General features: G+C 40.5%; 7 non-coding genes and 5 pseudogenes across 7 annotated transcripts; 9 read left to right on the plus strand and 3 right to left on the minus strand.

Moving 5' to 3' along the window:
- Positions 1-2086: 2086 nt before the first annotated feature.
- TRNAN-AUU (transfer RNA asparagine (anticodon AUU)) lies at positions 2087-2160 on the minus strand. The gene has a single exon. It is a non-coding gene; the product is annotated as a tRNA-Asn (tRNA).
- Positions 2161-3464: 1304 nt separating this feature from the next.
- On the plus strand, positions 3465-3628 carry LOC134982495 (U1 spliceosomal RNA). Its single transcript, XR_010191186.1, has one exon. It is a non-coding gene; the product is annotated as a U1 spliceosomal RNA (small nuclear RNA).
- Positions 3629-3780: 152 nt separating this feature from the next.
- Positions 3781-3922, plus strand: LOC134982878 (U1 spliceosomal RNA; annotated as a pseudogene).
- A 691-nt stretch (positions 3923-4613) lies between these two features.
- On the plus strand, positions 4614-4777 carry LOC134982615 (U1 spliceosomal RNA). Its single transcript, XR_010191295.1, has one exon. It is a non-coding gene; the product is annotated as a U1 spliceosomal RNA (small nuclear RNA).
- Positions 4778-4929: 152 nt separating this feature from the next.
- On the plus strand, positions 4930-5071 carry LOC134982243 (U1 spliceosomal RNA; annotated as a pseudogene).
- A 692-nt stretch (positions 5072-5763) lies between these two features.
- LOC134982563 (U1 spliceosomal RNA) lies at positions 5764-5927 on the plus strand. The gene has a single exon (XR_010191248.1). It is a non-coding gene; the product is annotated as a U1 spliceosomal RNA (small nuclear RNA).
- Positions 5928-6079: 152 nt separating this feature from the next.
- On the plus strand, positions 6080-6221 carry LOC134982879 (U1 spliceosomal RNA; annotated as a pseudogene).
- Positions 6222-6913: 692 nt separating this feature from the next.
- On the plus strand, positions 6914-7077 carry LOC134982567 (U1 spliceosomal RNA). The gene has a single exon (XR_010191251.1). It is a non-coding gene; the product is annotated as a U1 spliceosomal RNA (small nuclear RNA).
- Positions 7078-7229: 152 nt separating this feature from the next.
- LOC134982880 (U1 spliceosomal RNA) lies at positions 7230-7371 on the plus strand (annotated as a pseudogene).
- A 691-nt stretch (positions 7372-8062) lies between these two features.
- LOC134982661 (U1 spliceosomal RNA) lies at positions 8063-8226 on the plus strand. The gene has a single exon (XR_010191336.1). It is a non-coding gene; the product is annotated as a U1 spliceosomal RNA (small nuclear RNA).
- Positions 8227-10762: 2536 nt separating this feature from the next.
- Positions 10763-10925, minus strand: LOC134982830 (U1 spliceosomal RNA). The gene has a single exon (XR_010191492.1). It is a non-coding gene; the product is annotated as a U1 spliceosomal RNA (small nuclear RNA).
- An 8227-nt stretch (positions 10926-19152) lies between these two features.
- LOC134982306 (U1 spliceosomal RNA) lies at positions 19153-19331 on the minus strand (annotated as a pseudogene).

Consider the following 19331-nt stretch of genomic DNA (forward strand, 5'->3'; position numbering starts at 1 on the left):
CAAACCCTGAGTGTTTGCCCTTGTGACTTGTTGATCATCATAGCGAAGCAGATGCTTACAGAAAACTGCAGGGGCTTAGATTGAAAATAAAAAAATTGATGGGTATAAGGTAGAGAGGAGCGGGTTCGGTTCTCCGAGAACCGAATTCCCCACGAACTCCACGTGGTTTACACTGGTCCGAGGCAGGCTCGGTTGTTCCCGCCTGACTCGGAAAACCTGAACAAGGGAAAATGTCATCATCCCGCTGTCGGATTCTCGCGAGATTCGGATTCCATATAAAGAGCTGCGCGTTGCTGCCATTTTTACTCGTGCATTGAAGAGAGAGCGGAGAGGACGTGGCTATGTTCTCTCAGTGGAAATCTCAATATCAGTGCTCAGTATCAGTGGTTACTTATTGCTGCTCAGTAATACTAGTAGTGTGTCTCTCCTGCTCAGTGTCAGTTCTCAGTAGTATCCTCATCAGTGCTCAGTATCACTGCTCATTGTCTTGTGCTGCATTGTGGTGCTCAGCATACTACAGTACATTACTAATAGTCCAGTGCTGCATCTTGCTGCTCAGTGTCAGTTCTAGTATCCTCATCAGTGCTCACTATCACTGCTCATTGCATTGTGGTGTTCTGTATACTACAATAACATAGTAATATAGTAACATAGTTTTTGAGGTTGAATAGAGGCAAATTGCCCATCGTGTTCAACCTGTTTTAAGTTGTGATGATTCTACATACTTGCTGAATAATGTTTTATGACTAGTTAGCTACTATAACTCATGTTAACCCCGGATTAACCATGTTGATATTTTAAGTATTATAACCTTGGATAGCTTTTTCATTCAGAAATGTATCCATTCCTTTTTTAAATCCAATTACAGAGTCCGCCATTACCACCTTCCCTGGCAGGGAATTCCACATCCTGATTGCCCTAACAGTGAAGAAACCTTTCCTCCATTGCGTTCTGAACTTTCCTCCAGTCGCAGCGAGTGACCACGTGTTCTTTTAATAAATAATTCCTCTGATAACTCTTTGTTATGTATCTTTACATATTTGAAGATATTAATAATATCTCCTCTTAGGCACCTCTTTTCTAGTGTATAAATATTCAGCCTAGTAAGTCTTTCCTTATAGTCCAGTACTTTTAGGCCTTTAATCAATTTAGTCTTCAGGATCTCTTACACTTCCATGAGCAGCAGAGTAGTGCAATGGAAGCATGCTGGGCCCATAACCCAGAGGTTGATTGATCGAAACTATCCTCTGCTATGTGCATTTTTTTTTTTATAATTAAAGTAATCAAAAACTGGGATTGATATTTTGGCTCTTTTATTTTTACTTAAAGTACAATAACTTTTATCATTTTAATTTGTTTTAATAGTATATTGACAGCATTGTTTTCTTTAAAAAATCCACTTAATTTTCTTTACCCTATTACTGAAATGGTAATTGACAAAAACAAACTACATTGTCACCAGAAGAGCAATGCAAAATGTACAAGTGATATATGAAAATCATCTTCCATCTTGAATTTCAATGATGCATTGGGACAACAATTTGTGAGAAACATCTTCACCCATAAAGAAAGATTTTCTTAATTCCTTACCTGTGTGCTGATTAGATATCACCTTGTTTTCACATTAAACAGACTTCCCCATGAGGAAGCAGCAAGGATGCAGTGACGTTTCCTGGTGTCAACCTGTATTATTTCAGTAGACATTGAAATGAGGATGCATCTTTGATGCCTTTCCAATGAAGCAAGTTTATTTCAGTAATAGGTGAAAAACCATTCCTACAAAGGTGTTAATCAGAGACTTGGCTTTGTGGACACTTTTCAGAGAGCAAATTTGTTAGCATAAACATAAAATCAGAAAATGAAGAGCTGTTTAATCACTCAATTGGACTTTTCTGCCAGCATATTTTTTTTTCTCTGCAACCCACTGCTAAATTGTGCTTCCTAGCTGTTTTTTTATAAAATCACTTAATCAAATCTAACTCTGATTACATCAGAGAAGGCCAGGTACCCTACACCATAAGGGGGGTTTTTGAAATTTTGACTTGTCTACTTAAAGATCACCAAAATCTGATTACAAGGTCAATTACATCCCTGGGTGGGATTGAACCACCAACCTTTTGGTTAATAGCCAAACATGCTAACCGATTGCGCCACAGAGACACCTTGCAAAAGTCAATACTGACAAAGGCTAATAATCATTCATCTAGAACGTTTCCTAGAAAAACTTTAAAAAGTCAATAATCTGGAGAATTTTTGTAAGATACACATTGGTACTTTCCCATGATGAGTGAGTGCTTCAGGATTTCTTGCACTTACATGGGCTATTAACCAAAAGGTTGGTGGTTCAATCCCACCCAGGGATGTAATTGACCTTGTCATCAGATTTTGGTGATCTTTAAGTAGACAAGTCAAAATTTCAAACCCCCTCTTATGGTGTAGGGTACCTGGCCTTCTCTGACGTAATCAGAGTTAGATTTAATTAAGTGATTTTATAAAAAACAGCTAGGAAGCACAATTTAGCAGTGGGTTGCAGAGAAAAAAATAACATTTTAAACCTACCGGTAATTTTTTTTTCTCGTAGTCCGTAGAGGATGATGGGGACTCCGTAAGGACCATGGGGGATAGACGGGCTCCGCAGCAGACATGGGCACTTTAAGAAAGACTTTAGATCTGGGTGTGCACTGGCTCCTCCCTCTATGCCCCTCCTCCATACCTCAGTTAGAGAAACTGTGCCCAGAGGAGACGGACAGTACGAGGAAAGGATTTTTGTTAATCCAAGGTCAAGATTCATACCAGCCACACCAATCACACCGTATAACTTGTGATATACTACCCAGTTAACAGTATGAAAACAACATAGCATCAGTCCAAGACCGATGAAAACTAACATATAACCCTTATGTAAGCAATAACTATATACAAGTCTTGCAGAAGTAGACCGCACTTGGGACGGGCACCCAGCATCCTCTACGGACTACGAGAAAAAGATTTACCGGTAGGTTTAAAATCTTATTTTCTCTTACGTCCTAGAGGATGCTGGGGACTCCGTAAGGACCATGGGGATTATACCAAAGCTCCCAAACGGGCAGGAGAGTGCGGATGACTCTGCAGCACCGATTGAGCAAACAGGAGGTCCTCCTCAGCCAGGGTATCAAACTTATAGAACTTTGCAAAGGTGTTTGAACCAACTTTGACCCACTGCTTGGATGACATCACCATATGCAAATCCATCTGCGGCAGGCCTTCCCCCAGGAATGCTTGCACTAGTTGTTGCATTTGGTTTGTTGTTTGGGGGTGCTTCAGTATTAGGCAGCCTTCTGCCCTCTCATGTTCATCTGAAAATATGTGTTCTCCCTGCAGTTGTTGTCCCCAGATGAGAGTTCCCTTGTGCTGCCTCAGTTGAATCTCCTTTACTTGACAGAGATGTGCCTGAGCAGCGGCCCTCCCCAGCCCTATCCCAAATCATACTTATTTTGCATAGGAGATACCATGGTCATGAAGATTGTTCTCCCAGGGTTAGGTTCATTCATTGCATTCTGGGTATGCTGACCCCTGTGATTTCCCCAAATGTGGGAAACTCAACTGCATTATTTGTGGTAGTGGGGGACTGTGTTTGTGCTTTCCTCTGGTCAGCTCTGGTAAAAGTCAGATTTCTTTGTCTCAGATCTTCCTCTAGCCTTGTTCTTCTTTCGAGAGTTCCCTTGTGCTGCCTCAGTTGGATCTCCTTCACTTGACAGGGGGGTGCCCGAGCAGCGACCCTCCCCAGCTCTAGCCCAACTCCTACTTACCTGCCAGGTGAGATACTATGATCATGAAGATGCTTCTCCCAGGGCAAGGCTCACCCATTGCACTCTGGGTGTGCTGCCCCTGCGATTTCCCCAAATGTGGGAAACTTGACTGCATAATTTGTGTTTCCCCTGGTCGGCTCTCATATAATTCAGATCTCTTTGTCTCAGGTCGCTCTCCAGCCTAGTTTGCTGTCTGTTTCCACTACTTTTTCTTGAGCCCCTCCCTTCTATACCCTTGTGCACTATCCTGACTTCTCCCGTCTGCTTACTTTGTGCCTTCCAACGCACAATGCAAACTACAGGTAGTGATGCAGGGCCCACACCCTTTTACTTGCTTTACAGAGCAGCTCTGGAGCTGTTACAGTGCCCAGCTGCTGCAAGAAATCAGCTTGAATGCTCCAGGGGCTGGGGCATAGCCAACATGAGCCCCACACCGAAGGAGGGTGGAGGTGTTTAATGCGAACTAGGGGTCATCCAAGCGCCGCAAAAGGCCGCCATGCCCTGCACACCCCTTTATTCTTTTCATATGCAGACGAGGGTTGAAGCCAACTTTGACCCACTGCTTGGATGACATCACCATATTCAAATCCATCTGCTGCAGGCCTTCCCCCAGGAATGCTTGCACTAGTTGTTGCATTTGGTTTGTTGTTTGGGGGTGCTTCAGTATTAGGCAGCCTTCTGCCCTCCCATGTTCATCTGAAAATATGTGTTCTCCCTGCAGTTGTTGTCCCCAGATGAGAGTTCCCTTGTGCTGCCTCAGTTGAATCTCCTTTACTTGACAGAGATGTGCCTGAGCAGCGGCCCTCCCCAGCCCTATCCCAAATCATACTTATTTTGCATAGGAGATACCATGGTCATGAAGATTGTTCTCCCAGAGTTAGGTTCATTCATTGCATTCTGGGTATGCTGACCCCTGTGATTTCCCCAAATGTGGGAAACTCAACTGCATTATTTGTGGTAGTGGGGGACTGTGTTTGTGCTTTCCTCTGGTCAGCTCTGGTAAAAGTCAGATTTCTTTGTCTCAGATCTTCCTCTAGCCTTGTTCTTCTTTCGAGAGTTCCCTTGTGCTGCCTCAGTTGGATCTCCTTCACTTGACAGGGGGGTGCCCGAGCAGCGACCCTCCCGAGCTCTAGCCCAACTCCTACTTACCTGCCAGGTGAGATATTATGATCATGAAGATGCTTCTCCCAGGGCAAGGCTCACCCATTGCACTCTGGGTGTGCTGCCCCTGCGATTTCCCCAAATGTTGGAAACTTGACTGCATAATTTGTGTTTCCCCTGGTCGGCTCTCATATAATTCAGATCTCTTTGTCTCAGGTCTCTCTCCAGCCTAGTTTGCTGTCTGTTTCCACTTCTTTTTTCTTGAGCCCCTCCCTTCTATACCCTTGTGCACTATCCTGACTTCTCCCGTCTGCTTACTTTGTGCCTTCCAACGCACAATGCAAACTACAGGTAGTGCTGCAGGGCCCACACCCTTTTACTTGCTTTACAGAGCAGCTCTGGAGCTGTTACAGTGCCCAGCTGCTGCAAGAAATCAGCTTGAATGCTTCAGGGGCTGGGGCATAGCCAACATGAGCCCCACACCGAAGGAGGGTGGAGGTGTTTAATGCGAACTAGGGGTCATCCAAGCGCCGCAAAAGGCCGCCATGCCCTGCACACCCCTTTTTTCTTTTCATATGCAGACGAGGGTTGAAGCCAACTTTGACCCACTGCTTGGATGACATCACCATATGCAAATCCATCTGCTGCAGGCCTTCCCCCAGGAATGCTTGCACTAGTTGTTGCATTTGGTTTGTTGTTTGGGGGTGCGTCAGTTTTAGGCAGCCTTCTGCCCTCCCATGTTCATCTGAAAATATGTGTTCTCCCTGCAGTTGTTGTCCCCAGATGAGAGTTCCCTTGTGCTGCCTCAGTTGAATCTCTTTTACTTGACAGAGATGTGCCTGAGCAGCGGCCCTCCCCAGCCCTATCCCAAATCATACTTATTTTGCATAGGAGATACCATGGTCATGAAGATTGTTCTCCCAGGGTTAGGTTCAATCATTGCATTCTGGGTATGCTGACCCCTGTGATTTCCCCAAATGTGGGAAACTCAACTGCATTATTTGTGGTAGTGGGGGACTGTGTTTGTGCTTTCCTCTGGTCAGCTCTGGTAAAAGTCAGATTTCTTTGTCTCAGATCTTCCTCTAGCCTTGTTCTTCTTTCGAGAGTTCCCTTGTGCTGCCTCAGTTGGATCTCCTTCACTTGACAGGGGGGTGCCCGAGCAGCGACCCTCCCCAGCTCTAGCCCAACTCCTACTTACCTGCCAGGTGAGATACTATGATCATGAAGATGCTTCTCCCAGGGCAAGGCTCACCCATTGCACTCTGGGTGTGCTGCCCCTGCGATTTCCCCAAATGTGGGAAACTTGACTGCATAATTTGTGTTTCCCCTGGTCGGCTCTCATATAATTCAGATCTCTTTGTCTCAGGTCTCTCTCCAGCCTAGTTTGCTGTCTGTTTCCACTTCTTTTTTCTTGAGCCCCTCCCTTCTATACCCTTGTGCACTATCCTGACTTCTCCCGTCTGCTTACTTTGTGCCTTCCAACGCACAATGCAAACTACAGGTAGTGCTGCAGGGCCCACACCCTTTTACTTGCTTTACAGAGCAGCTCTGGAGCTGTTACAGTGCCCAGCTGCTGCAAGAAATCAGCTTGAATGCTTCAGGGGCTGGGGCATAGCCAACATGAGCCCCACACCGAAGGAGGGTGGAGGTGTTTAATGCGAACTAGGGGTCATCCAAGCGCCGCAAAAGGCCGCCATGCCCTGCACACCCCTTTATTCTTTTCATATGCAGACGAGGGTTGAAGCCAACTTTGACCCACTGCTTGGATGACATCACCATATTCAAATCCATCTGCTGCAGGCCTTCCCCCAGGAATGCTTGCACTAGTTGTTGCATTTGGTTTGTTGTTTGGGGGTGCTTCAGTATTAGGCAGCCTTCTGCCCTCCCATGTTCATCTGAAAATATGTGTTCTCCCTGCAGTTGTTGTCCCCAGATGAGAGTTCCCTTGTGCTGCCTCAGTTGAATCTCCTTTACTTGACAGAGATGTGCCTGAGCAGCGGCCCTCCCCAGACCTATCCCAAATCATACTTATTTTGCATAGGAGATACCATGGTCATGAAGATTGTTCTCCCAGGGTTAGGTTCATTCATTGCATTCTGGGTATGCTGACCCCTGTGATTTCCCCAAATGTGGGAAACTCAACTGCTTTATTTGTGGTAGTGGGGGACTGTGTTTGTGCTTTCCTCTGGTCAGCTCGGGTAAAAGTCAGATTTCTTTGTCTCAGATCTTCCTCTAGCCTTGTTCTTCTTTCGAGAGTTCCCTTGTGCTGCCTCAGTTGGATCTCCTTCACTTGACAGGGGGGTGCCCGAGCAGCGACCCTCCTAAGCTCTAGCCCAACTCCTACTTACCTGCCAGGTGAGATACTATGATCATGAAGATGCTTCTCCCAGGGCAAGGCTCACCCATTGCACTCTGGGTGTGCTGCCCCTGCGATTTCCCCAAATGTGGGAAACTTGACTGCATAATTTGTGTTTCCCCTGGTCGGCTCTCATATAATTCAGATCTCTTTGTCTCAGGTCTCTCTCCAGCCTAGTTTGCTGTCTGTTTCCACTTCTTTTTTCTTGAGCCCCTCCTTCTATACCCTTGTGCACTATCCTGACTTCTCCCGTCTGCTTACTTTGTGCCTTCCAACGCACAATGCAAACTACAGGTAGTGCTGCAGGGCCCACACCCTTTTACTTGCTTTACAGAGCAGCTCTGGAGCTGTTACAGTGCCCAGCTGCTGCAAGAAATCAGCTTGAATGCTTCAGGGGCTGGGGCATAGCCAACATGAGCTCCACACCGAAGGAGGGTGGAGGTGTTTAATGCAAACTAGGGGTCATCCAAGCGCCGCAAAAGACCGCCATGCCCTGCACACCCCTTTTTTCTTTTCATATGCAGACGAGGGTTGAAGCCAACTTTGACCCACTGCTTGGATGACATCACCATATGCAAATCCATCTGCTGCAGGCCTTCCCCCAGGAATGCTTGCACTAGTAGTTGCATTTGGTTTGTTGTTTGGGGGTGCTTCAGTTTTAGGCAGCCTTCTGCCCTCCCATGTTCATCTGAAAATATGTGTTCTCCCTGCAGTTGTTGTCCCCAGATGAGAGTTCCCTTGTGCTGCCTCAGTTGAATCTCCTTTACTTGACAGAGATGTGCCTGAGCAGCGGCCCTCCCCAGCCCTATCCCAAATCATACTTATTTTGCATAGGAGATACCATGGTCATGAAGATTGTTCTCCCAGGGTGAGGTTCATTCATTGCATTCTGGGTATGCTGACCCCTGTGATTTCCCCAAATGTGGGAAACTCGACTGCATTATTTGTGGTAGTGGGGGACTGTGTTTGTGCTTTCCTCTGGTCAGCTCTGGTAAAAGTCAGATTTCTTTGTCTCAGATCTTCCTCTAGCCTTGTTCTTCTTTCGAGAGTTCCCTTGTGCTGCCTCAGTTGGATCTCCTTCACTTGACAGGGGGTGCCCAAGCAGCAATCCTCCACAGCTCTAGCCCAACTCCTACTTACCTGCCAGGTGAGATACTATGATCTTCACTGTTAGGGCAATCAGGATGTGGAATTCCCTGCCAGGGAAGGTGGTAATGGTGGACTCTGTAATTGGATTTAAAAAAGGAATGGATACATTTCTGAATGAAAAAGCTATCCAAGGTTATAATACTTAAAATATCAACATGGTTAATCCGGGGGTAACATGAGTTGTAGTAGTTAACTAGTCATAAAACATTATTCAGCAAGTATGTAGAATCATCACAACTTAAAACAGGTTGAACACGATGGGCAATTTGCCTCTTTTCAACCTCAAAAACTATATTACTATATGTTACTATATTACTATGTTACTGTAGTATACAGAACACCACAATGTAATGAGCAGTGATAGTGAGCACTGATGAGGATACTAGAACTGACACTGAGCAGCAAGATGCAGCACTGGACTATTAGTAATGTACTGTAGTATGCTGAGCACCACAATGCAGCACAAGACAATGAGCAGTGATACTGAGCACTGATGAGGATACTACTGAGAACTGACACTGAGCAGGAGAGACACACTACTAGTATTACTGAGCAGCAATAAGTAACCACTGATACTGAGCACTGATATTGAGATTTCCACTGAGAGAACATAGCCACGTCCTCTCCACTCTCTCTTCAATGCACGAGTAAAAATGGCGGCAACACGCAGCTCTTTATATGAAATCCGAATCTCGCGAGAATCCGACAGCGGGATGATGACATTTTCCCTTGTTCAGGTTTTCCGAGTCAGGCGGGAACAACCGAGCCTGCCTCGGACCAGTGTAAACCACGTGGAGTTCGTGGGGAATTCGGTTCTCGGAGAACCGAACCCGCTCCTCTCTACCTTATACCCATCAATTTTTTAAAAAGTCAATAATCTGGAGAGTTTTTGTAAGATGTTTCTTCCATCAACCAACGAAGAAACACATTGGTACTTTCCCATGATGAGTGAGTGCTTCAGGATCTCTTGCACTTACATGTGCAGCAGAGTACTGCAATGGAAACATGCTGGGCCCATAACCCAGAGGTAGGCAGATTGAAACTATCCTCTGCTATATGCATTTTTTTTTGTTAATTAAAGTAATCCAAAACTGGGATTGATATTTTTGCTCTTTTATTTTTACTTAAAGTACAATAACTTTTACCATTTTAATTTGTTTTAATAGTATATTGACAGTATTGTTTTCTTTCAAAAATCCACTTAATTTTCTTTACCCTATTATTAAAATGGTAATTGACAAAAACAAACTACATTGTCACCAGAAGAGCAATACAAAATGTACAAGTGATATATTAAAATCATCTTTCCAGCTTGAATTTCAATGATGCATTGGGGCAACGATTTTGTGAGAAACACCTTCACCCTTAAATAAAGATTTTCTTAATTCCTTACCTGTGTGCTAATTAGATATCACCTTGTTTTCACATTAAACAGACTTCCACATGCGAAAGCAGCAAGGATGCAGTGGCGTTTATGTTTCCTGGTGTCAACCTGTATTATTTCAGTAGACATTGAAATGAGGATGCATCTTGCTTCCTTTCCAATGAAGCAAGTTTAATTCAGTAATAGGTGGATAATCATTCCTACAAAGGTGTTAATCAGAGACTTGGCTTTGTGGACACTTTTCAGAGAGCAAATTTGTTAGCATAAACATAAAATCAGAAAATGAAGAGCTGTTTAATCACTCAATTGGACTTTTCTGCCAGCATAATTTTTTTTCTCTGCAACCCACTGCTAAATTGTGCTTCCTAGCTGTTTTTTATAAAATCACTTAATCAAATCTAACTCTGATTACATCAGAGAAGGCCGGGTACCCTACACCATAAGAGGGGGTTTGAAATTTTGACTTGTCTACTTAAAGATCACCAAAATCTGATAACAAGGTCAATTACGTCCCTGGGTGGGATTGAATCACCAACCTTTAGGTTAATAGCCATACACACTGACTGATTGCGCCACAGCGACACTTTGCAAAAGTACATACTGACAAAGGCTAATAAGCATTCATCTAGAACGTTTCCTAGAAAAACTTTAAAAAGTCAATAATCTGGAGAATTTTTGTAAGAAACACATTGGTACTTTCCCATGATGAGTGAGTGCTTCAGGATCTCTTGCACTTACATGGGCTATTAACCAAAAGGTTCCCACCCAGTGATGTAATTGACCTTGTGATCAGATTTTGGTGATCTTTAAGTAGACAAGTCAAAATTTCAAACCCCCTCTTATGGTGTAGGGTACCTGGCCTTCTCTGACGTAATCAGAGTTAGATTTAATTAAGGTGCGCAAGGACATAGAAGGGAGCGGTTTAAGAAAAGAGAAGTGGAAACAGACAGCAAACTAGGCTGGAGAGAGACCTGAGACAAAGAGATCTGAATTATACGAGAGCCGACCAGGGGAAACACAAATTATGCAGTCAAGTTTCCCACATTTGGGGAAATCGCAGGAGCAGCACACCCAGAGTGCAATGGGTGAGCCTTGCCCTGGGAGAAGCACCTTCATGATCATAGTATCTCACCTGGCAGGTAAGTAGGAGTTGGGCTAGTGCTGGGGAGGGTCGCTGCTCGGGTACGCCCCTGTCAAGTGAAGGAGATCCAACTGAGGCAGCACAAGGGAACTCTCGAAAGAAGAACAAGGCTAGAGGAAGATCTGAGACAAAGAAATCTGACTTTTACCAGAGCTGACCAGAGGAAAGCACAAACACAGTCCCCCACTACCACCAGGAAACATTAACGCCACTGCATCCTTGCTGCTTTCTCATGTGGAAGTCTATTTAATGTGAAAACAAGGTGCTATCTAATTAGCACACAGAAAAGAAAATTAAGTGAATTTTTGAAAGAAAACAATACTGTCAATATACTATTAAAACAAATTAAAATGGTAAAAGTTATTGTACTTTAAGTAAAAATAAAAGAGCAAAAATGTCAATCCCAGTTTTGGATTACTTTAATTAACAAAAAAAATGCATATAGCAGAGGATAGTTTCAATCTGCCTACCTCTGGGTTATGGACCCAGCATGCTTCCATTACAGTACTCTGCTGCACATGTAAGTGCAAGAGATCCTGAAGCACTCACTCATCATGGGAAAGTACCAATGTGTTTCTTCATTGGTTGATGGAAGAAACATCTTACAAAAACTCTCCACATTATTGACTTTTTAAAATGTTTCTAGGAAACGTTCTAGATGAATGCTTATTAGCCTTTTTCAGTATATGCTTTTGCAAAGTGTCGCTGTGGCGCAATCAGTTAGTGTGTAAGGCTATTAACCAAAAAGTTGGTGGTTCAATCCCACCCAGGGACGTAATTGACCTTGTTATCAGATTTTGGTGATCTTTATGTAGACAAGTAAAAATTTCAAACCCCCTCTTATGGTGTAGGGTACCTGGCCTTCTCTGATGTAATCAGAGTTAGATTTGATTCAGTGATTTTATAAAAAACAGCTAGGAAGCACAATTTAGCAGTGGGTTGCAGAGAAAAAGAAATATGCTGGCAAAAAAATCCAATTGAGTGATTAAACAGCTCTTCATTTTCTGGCTTTATTTTTATGCTAACAAATTTGTTCTGTGAAAAGTGTCCACAAAGCCAAGTCTCTGATTAACACCTTTGTAGGGATGGTTTTTCACCTATTACTAAATTAAACTTGCTTCATTGGAAAGGCAGCAAGATGCATCCTCATTTCAATATCTACAGAAATAATACAGGTTGACACCAGGAAACATTAACGCCACTGCAAACTTGCTGCTTTCTCATGTGGAAGTCTGTTTAATGTGAAAACAAGGTGATATCTAATTAGCACACAGGTAAGGAATTAAGAAAATCTTTATTTAAGGGTGAAGATGTTTCTCACAAAATCGTTGCCCCAATGCATCATTGAAATTCAAGCTGGAAAGATGATTTTAATATATCACTTGTACATTTTGTATTGCTCTTCTGGTGACAATGTAGTTTGTTTTTGTCAATTACCATTTTAATAATCGGGTAAAGAAAATTAATTGGATTTTTGAAAGAAAACAATACTGTCAATATACTATTAAAACAAATTAAAATGGTAAAAGTTATTGTACTTTAAGTAAAAATAAAAGAGCAAAAATATCAATCCCAGTTTTGGATTACTTTAATTAACAAAAAAAAATGTATATAGCAGAGGATAGTTTCAATCTGCCTACCTCTGGGTTATGGACCCAGCATGCTTCCATTACAGTACTCTGCTGCACATGTAAGTGCAAGAGGTCCTGAAGCACTCACTTATCATGGGAAAGTACCAATGTGTTTCTTCATTGGTTGATGGAAGAAACATCTTACAAAAACTCTCCACATTATTGACTTTTTAAAATGTTTCTAGGAAGCGTTCTAGATGAATGCTTATTAGCCTTTGTCAGTATGTACTTTTGCAAAGTGTCGCTGTGGCGCAATCAGTTAGTGTGTATGGTTATTAACCAAAAGGTTGGTGGTTCAATCCCACCCAGGGACGTAATTGACCTTGTTATCAGATTTTGGTGATCTTTAAGTAGACAAGTCAAAATTTCAAACCCCCTGTTATGGTGTAGGGTACCTGGCCTTCTCTGATGTAATCAGAGTTAGATTTGATTCAGTGATTTTATAAAAACAGCTAGGAAGCACAATTTAGCAGTGGGTTGCAGAGAAAAAGAAATATGCTGGCAAAAAAATCCAATTGAGTGATTAAACAGCTCTTCATTTTCTGGCTTTATTTTTATGCTAACAAATTTGTTCTCTGAAAAGTGTCCACAAAGCCAAGTCTCTGATTAACACCTTTGTAGGGATGGTTTTTCACCTATTACTAAATTAAACTTGCTTCATTGGAAAGGCAGCAAGATGCATCCTCATTTCAATGTCTACTGAAATAATACAGGTTGACACCAGGAAACATTAACGCCACTGCATCCTTGCTGCTTTCGCATGTTGAAGTCTGTTTAATGTGAAAACAAGGTGATATCTAATTAGCACACAGGTAAGGAATTAAGAAAATCTTTATTCAAGGGTGAAGGTGTTTCTCACAAAATCGTTACCCCAATGCATCATTGAAATTCAAGCTGGAAAGATGATTTTAATATATCACTTGTACATTTTGTATTGCTCTTCTGGTGACAATGTAGTTTGTTTTTGTCAATTACCATTTTAATAATAGGGTAAAGAAAATTAAGTGGATTTTTGAAAGAAAACAATACTGTCAATATACTATTAAAACAAATTAAAAAGGTAAAAGTTATTGCACTTTAAGTAAAAATAAAAGAGCAAAAATATCAATCCCAGTTTTGGATTACTTTAATTAACAAAAAAAAATGCATATAGCAGAGGATAGTTTCAATCTGCCTACCTCTGGGTTATGGGCCCAGCATTTTTCCATTGCAGTACTCTGCTGCACATGTAAGTGCAAGAGATCCTGAAGCACTCACTCATCATGGGAAAGTACCAATGTGTTTCTTCGTTGGTTGATGGAAGAAACATCTTACAAAAACTCTCCAGATTATTGACTTTTTAAAGTTTTTCTAGGAAACGTTCTAGATGAATGCTTATTAGCCTTTGTCAGTATGTACGTTTGTAAAGTGTCTCTGTGGCGCAATCTGTTGGTGTGTTTGGTTATTAATCACAGGGTTGGTGGTTCAATCCCACGCAGGGATGTAATTGACCTTGTTATCAGATTTTGGTGATCTTTAAGTAGACAAGTCAAAATTTCAAACCCCCTTCTTATGGTGTAGGGTACCTGGCCTACTCTGATGTAATCAGAGTTAGATTTGAATCAGTGATTTTATAAAAAAAACAGCTAGGAAGCACAATTTAGCAGTGGGTTGCAGAGAAAAAGAAATATGCTGGCAGAAAAATCCAATTGAGTGATTAAACAGCTCTTCATTTTCTGGCTTTATTTTTATGCTAACGAATTTGTTCTCTGAAAAGTGTCCACAAAGCCAAGTATCTGATTAACATATTTGTAGGGATGGTTTTTCACCTATTACTAAATTAAACTTGCTTCATTGGAAAGGCAGCAAGATGCATCCTCATTTCAATATCTACTGAAATAATACAGGTTGACACCAGGAAACATTAACGCCACTGCATCCTTGCTGCTTTCTCATGTGGAAGTCTGTTTAATGTGAAAACAAGGTGATATCTAATTAGCACACAGGTAAGGAATTAAGAAAATCTTTATTTAAGGGTGAAGATGTTTCTCACAAAATCGTTGCCCCAATGCATCATTGAAATTCAAGCTGGAAAGATGATTTTAATATATCACTTGTACATTTTGTATTGCTCTTCTGGTGACAATGTAGTTTGTTTTTGTCAATTACCATTTTAATAATCGGGTAAAGAAAATTAATAGGATTTTTGAAAGAAAACAATACTGTCAATATACTATTAAAACAAATTAAAATGGTAAAAGTTATTGTACTTTAAGTAAAAATAAAAGCTAAAATATCAATCCCAGTTTTGGATTACTTTAATGAACAAAAAAAAAATGCATATAGCAAAGGATAGTTTCAATCTGCCTACCTCTGGGTTATGGGCCCAGCATGCTTCCATTGCAGTACTCTGCTGCACATGTAAGTGCAAGAGATCCTGAAGCACTCACTCATCATGCGAAAGTACCAATGTGTTTCTTCATTGGTTGCTGGAAGAAACATCTTACAAAAACTCTCCAGATTATTGACTTTTTAAAGTTTTTCTAGGAAACGTTCTAGATGAATGCTTATTAGTCTTTGTCAGTATGTACTTTTCGCAAAGTGTCTTTGTGGCGCAATCGGTTAGTGTGTTCAGCTATTAATCAAAAGGTTGGTGGTTCAATCCCATCCAGGGACGTAATTGACCTTGTGATCAGATTTTGGTAATATTTAAGTAGACAAGTCAAAATTGCAAACCCCCTCTTATGGTGTAGGGTACCTGGCCTTCTCTGATGTAATCAGAGTTAGATTTGATTAAGTGATTTTATAAAAAAACAGCTAGGAAGCACAATTTAGCAGTGGGTTGCAGAGAAAAAGAAAAATGCTGGCAGAAAAATCCAATTAAGTGATTAAACAGCTCTTCATTTTCTGGCTTTATTTTTATGATTACAAATTTGTTCTCTGAAAAGTGTCCACAAAGCCAAGTATCTGATTAACATCTTTGTAGGGATGGTTTTTCACCTATTACTAAATTAAACTTGCTTCATTGGAAAGGCAGCAAGATGCATCCTCATTTCAATATCTACGGAAATAATACAGGTTGACACCAGGAAACATTAACGCCACTGCATCTTTGCTGTTTTCTCATGTGGAAGTCTGTTTAATGTGAAAACAAGGTGATATCTAATTAGCACACAGGTAAGGAATTAAGAAAATCTTTATTTAAGGGTGAAGATGTTTCTCACAAAATCGTTGCCCCAATGCATCATTGAAATTCAAGCTGGAAAGATGATTTTAATATATCACTTGTACATTTTGTATTGCTCTTCTGGTGACAATGTAGTTTGTTTTTGTCAATTACCATTTTAATAATCGGGTAAAGAAAATTAAGTGGATTTTTGAAAGAAAACAATACTGTCAATATACTCTTAAAACAAATTAAAATGGTAAAAGTTATTGTACTTTAAGTAAAAATAAAAGAGTAAAAATATCAATCCCAGTTTTGGATTACTTTAATTAACAAAAAAAAAATGCATATAGCAGAGGATAGTTTCAATCTGCCTACCTCTGGGTTATGGACCCAGCATGCTTCCATTACAGTACTCTGCTGCACATGTAAGTGCAAGAGGTCCTGAAGCACTCACTTATCATGGGAAAGTACCAATGTGTTTCTTCATTGGTTGATGGAAGAAACATCTTACAAAAACTCTCCACATTATTGACTTTTTAAAATGTTTCTAGGAATCGTTCTAGATGAATGCTTATTAGCCTTTGTCAGTATGTACTTTTGCAAAGTGTAGCTGTGGCGCAATCAGTTAGTGTGTAAGGCTATTAACCAAAAGGTTGGTTGTTCAATCCCACCCAGGGACTTAATTGACCTTGTTATCAGATTTTGGTGATCTTTAAGTAGACAAGTCAAAATTTCAAACCCCCTGTTATGGTGTAGGGTACCTGGCCTTCTCTGATGTAATCAGAGTTAGATTTGATTCAGTGATTTTATAAAAACAGCTAGGAAGCACAATTTGGCAGTGGGTTGCAGAGAAAAAGAAATATGCTGGCAGAAAAATCCAATTGAGTGATTAAACAGCTCTTCATTTTCTGGCTTTATTTTTATACTAACTAATTTGTTCTCTGAAAAGTGTCCACAAAGCCAAGTATCTGATTAACATATTTGTAGGGATGGTTTTTCACCTATTACTAAATTAAACTTGCTTCATTGGAAAGGCAGCAAGATGCATCCTCATTTCAATATCTACTGAAATAATACAGGTTGATACCAGGAAACATTAACGCCACTGCATCCTTGCTGCTTTCTCATGTGGAAGTCTGTTTAATGTGAAAACAAGGTGATATCTAATTAGCACACAGGTAAGGAATTAAGAAAATCTTTATTTAAGGGTGAAGATGTTTCTCACAAAATCGTTGCCCCAATGCATCATTGAAATTCAAGCTGGAAAGATGATTTTAATATATCACTTGTACATTTTGTATTGCTCTTATGGTGACAATGTAGTTTGTTTTTGTCAATTACCATTTTAATAATAGGGTAAAGAAAAGTAAGTGGATTTTTGAAAGAAAACAATACTGTCAATATACTATTAAAACAAATTAAAATGGTAAAAGTTATTGTACTTTAAGTAAAAATAAAAGCTAAAATATCAATCCCAGTTTTGGATTACTTTAATGAACAAAAAAAAAAATTCATATAGCAAAGGATAGTTTCAATCTGCCTACCTCTGGGTTATGGGCCCAGCATGCTTCCATTGCAGTACTCTGCTGCACATGTAAGTGCAAGAGATCCTGAAGCACTCACTCATCATGCGAAAGTACCAATGTGTTTCTTCATTGGTTGCTGGAAGAAACATCTTACAAAAACTCTCCAGATTATTGACTTTTTAAAGTTTTTCTAGGAAACGTTCTAGATGAATGCTTATTAGTCTTTGTCAGTATGTGCTTTTTGCAAAGTGTCGCTGTGGCGCAATCAGTTAGTGTGTAAGGCTGTTAACCAAAAGGTTGGTGGTTCAATCCCACCCAGGGACTTAATTGACCTTGTTATCAGATTTTGGTGATATTTAAGTAGACAAGTCAAAATTGCAAACCCCCTCTTATGGTATAGGGTACCTGGCCTTCTCTGATGTAATCAGAGTTAGATTTGATTAAGTGATTTTATAAAAAAACAGCTAGGAAGCACAATTTAGCAGTGGGTTGCAGAGAAAAAGAAAAATGCTGGCAGAAAAATCCAATTGAGTGATTAAACAGCTCTTCATTTTCTGGCTTTATTTTTATGATTACAAATTTGTTCTCTGAAAAGTGTCCACAAAGCCAAGTATCTGATTAACATCTTTGTAGGGATGGTTTTTCACCTATTACTAAATTAAACTTGCTTCATTGGAAAGGCAGCAAGATGCATCCTCATTTCAATATCTACGGAAATAATACAGGTTGACACCAGGAAACATTAACGCCACTGCATCTTTGCTGTTTTCTCATGTGGAAGTCTGTTTAATGTGAAAACAAGGTGATATCTAATTAGCACACAGGTAAGGAATTAAGAAAATCTTTATTTAAGGGTGAAGATGTTTCTCACAAAATCGTTGCCCCAATGCATCATTGAAATTCAAGCTGGAAAGATGATTTTAATATATCACTTGTACATTTTGTATTGCTCTTCTGGTGACAATGTAGTTTGTTTTTGTCAATTACCATTTTAATAATCGGGTAAAGAAAATTAATTGGATTTTTGAAAGAAAACAATACTGTCAATATACTATTAAAACAAATTAAAATGGTAAAAGTTATTGTACTTTAAGTAAAAATAAAAGAGCAAAAATATCAATCCCAGTTTTGGATTACTTTAATTAACAAAAAAAAATGCATATAGCAGAGGATAGTTTCAATCTGCCTACCTCTGGGTTATGGACCCAGCATGCTTCCATTACAGTACTCTGCTGCACATGTAAGTGCAAAAGATCCTGAAGCACTCACTCATCATGGGAAAGTACCAATGTGTTTCTTCATTGGTTGATGGAAGAAACATCTTACAAAAACTCTCCACATTATTGACTTTTTAAAATGTTTCTAGGAATCGTTCTAGATGAATGCTTATTAGCCTTTGTCAGTATGTACTTCTGCAAAGTGTCGCTGTGGCGCAATCAGTTAGTGTGTAAGGCTGTTAACCAAAAGGTTGGTGGTTCAATCCCACCCAGGGACTTAATTGACCTTGTTATCAGATTTTGGTGATCTTTAAGTAGACAAGTCAAAATTTCAAACCCCCTGTTATGGTGTAGGGTACCTGGCCTTCTCTGATGTAATCAGAGTTAGATTTGATTCAGTGATTTTATAAAAACAGCTAGGAAGCACAATTTAGCAGTGGGTTGCAGAGAAAAAGAAATATGCTGGCAGAAAAATCCAATTGAGTGATTAAACAGCTCTTCATTTTCTGGCTTTATTTTTATGCTAACAAATTTGTGCTCTGAAAAGTGTCCACAAAGCCAAGTATCTGATTAACACCTTTGTAGGGATGGTTTTTCACCTATTATTAAATTAAACTTGCTTCATTGGAAAGGCAGCAAGTGATGTCATCCAAGCAGTGGGTCAAAGTTGGCTTCAAACCTCGTCTGCTTATGAAAAGAGAAAAGGGGTATGCAGGGCATGGCGGCCTTTTGCGGTGCTTGGATGACCCCTAGTTCGCATTAAATAATGCAGTCGAGTTTCCCACATTTGGGGAAATCACAGGGGTCAGCATACCCAGAATGCAATGAATGAACCGCACCCTGGGAGAACAGTCTTCATGACCATGGTATCTCCTATGCAAAATAAGTAT

The sequence above is a fragment of the Pseudophryne corroboree genome (assembly GCF_028390025.1).
Source record: "Pseudophryne corroboree isolate aPseCor3 chromosome 12 unlocalized genomic scaffold, aPseCor3.hap2 SUPER_12_unloc_1, whole genome shotgun sequence".
In the NCBI taxonomy this organism is placed as follows: domain Eukaryota; kingdom Metazoa; phylum Chordata; class Amphibia; order Anura; family Myobatrachidae; genus Pseudophryne; species Pseudophryne corroboree.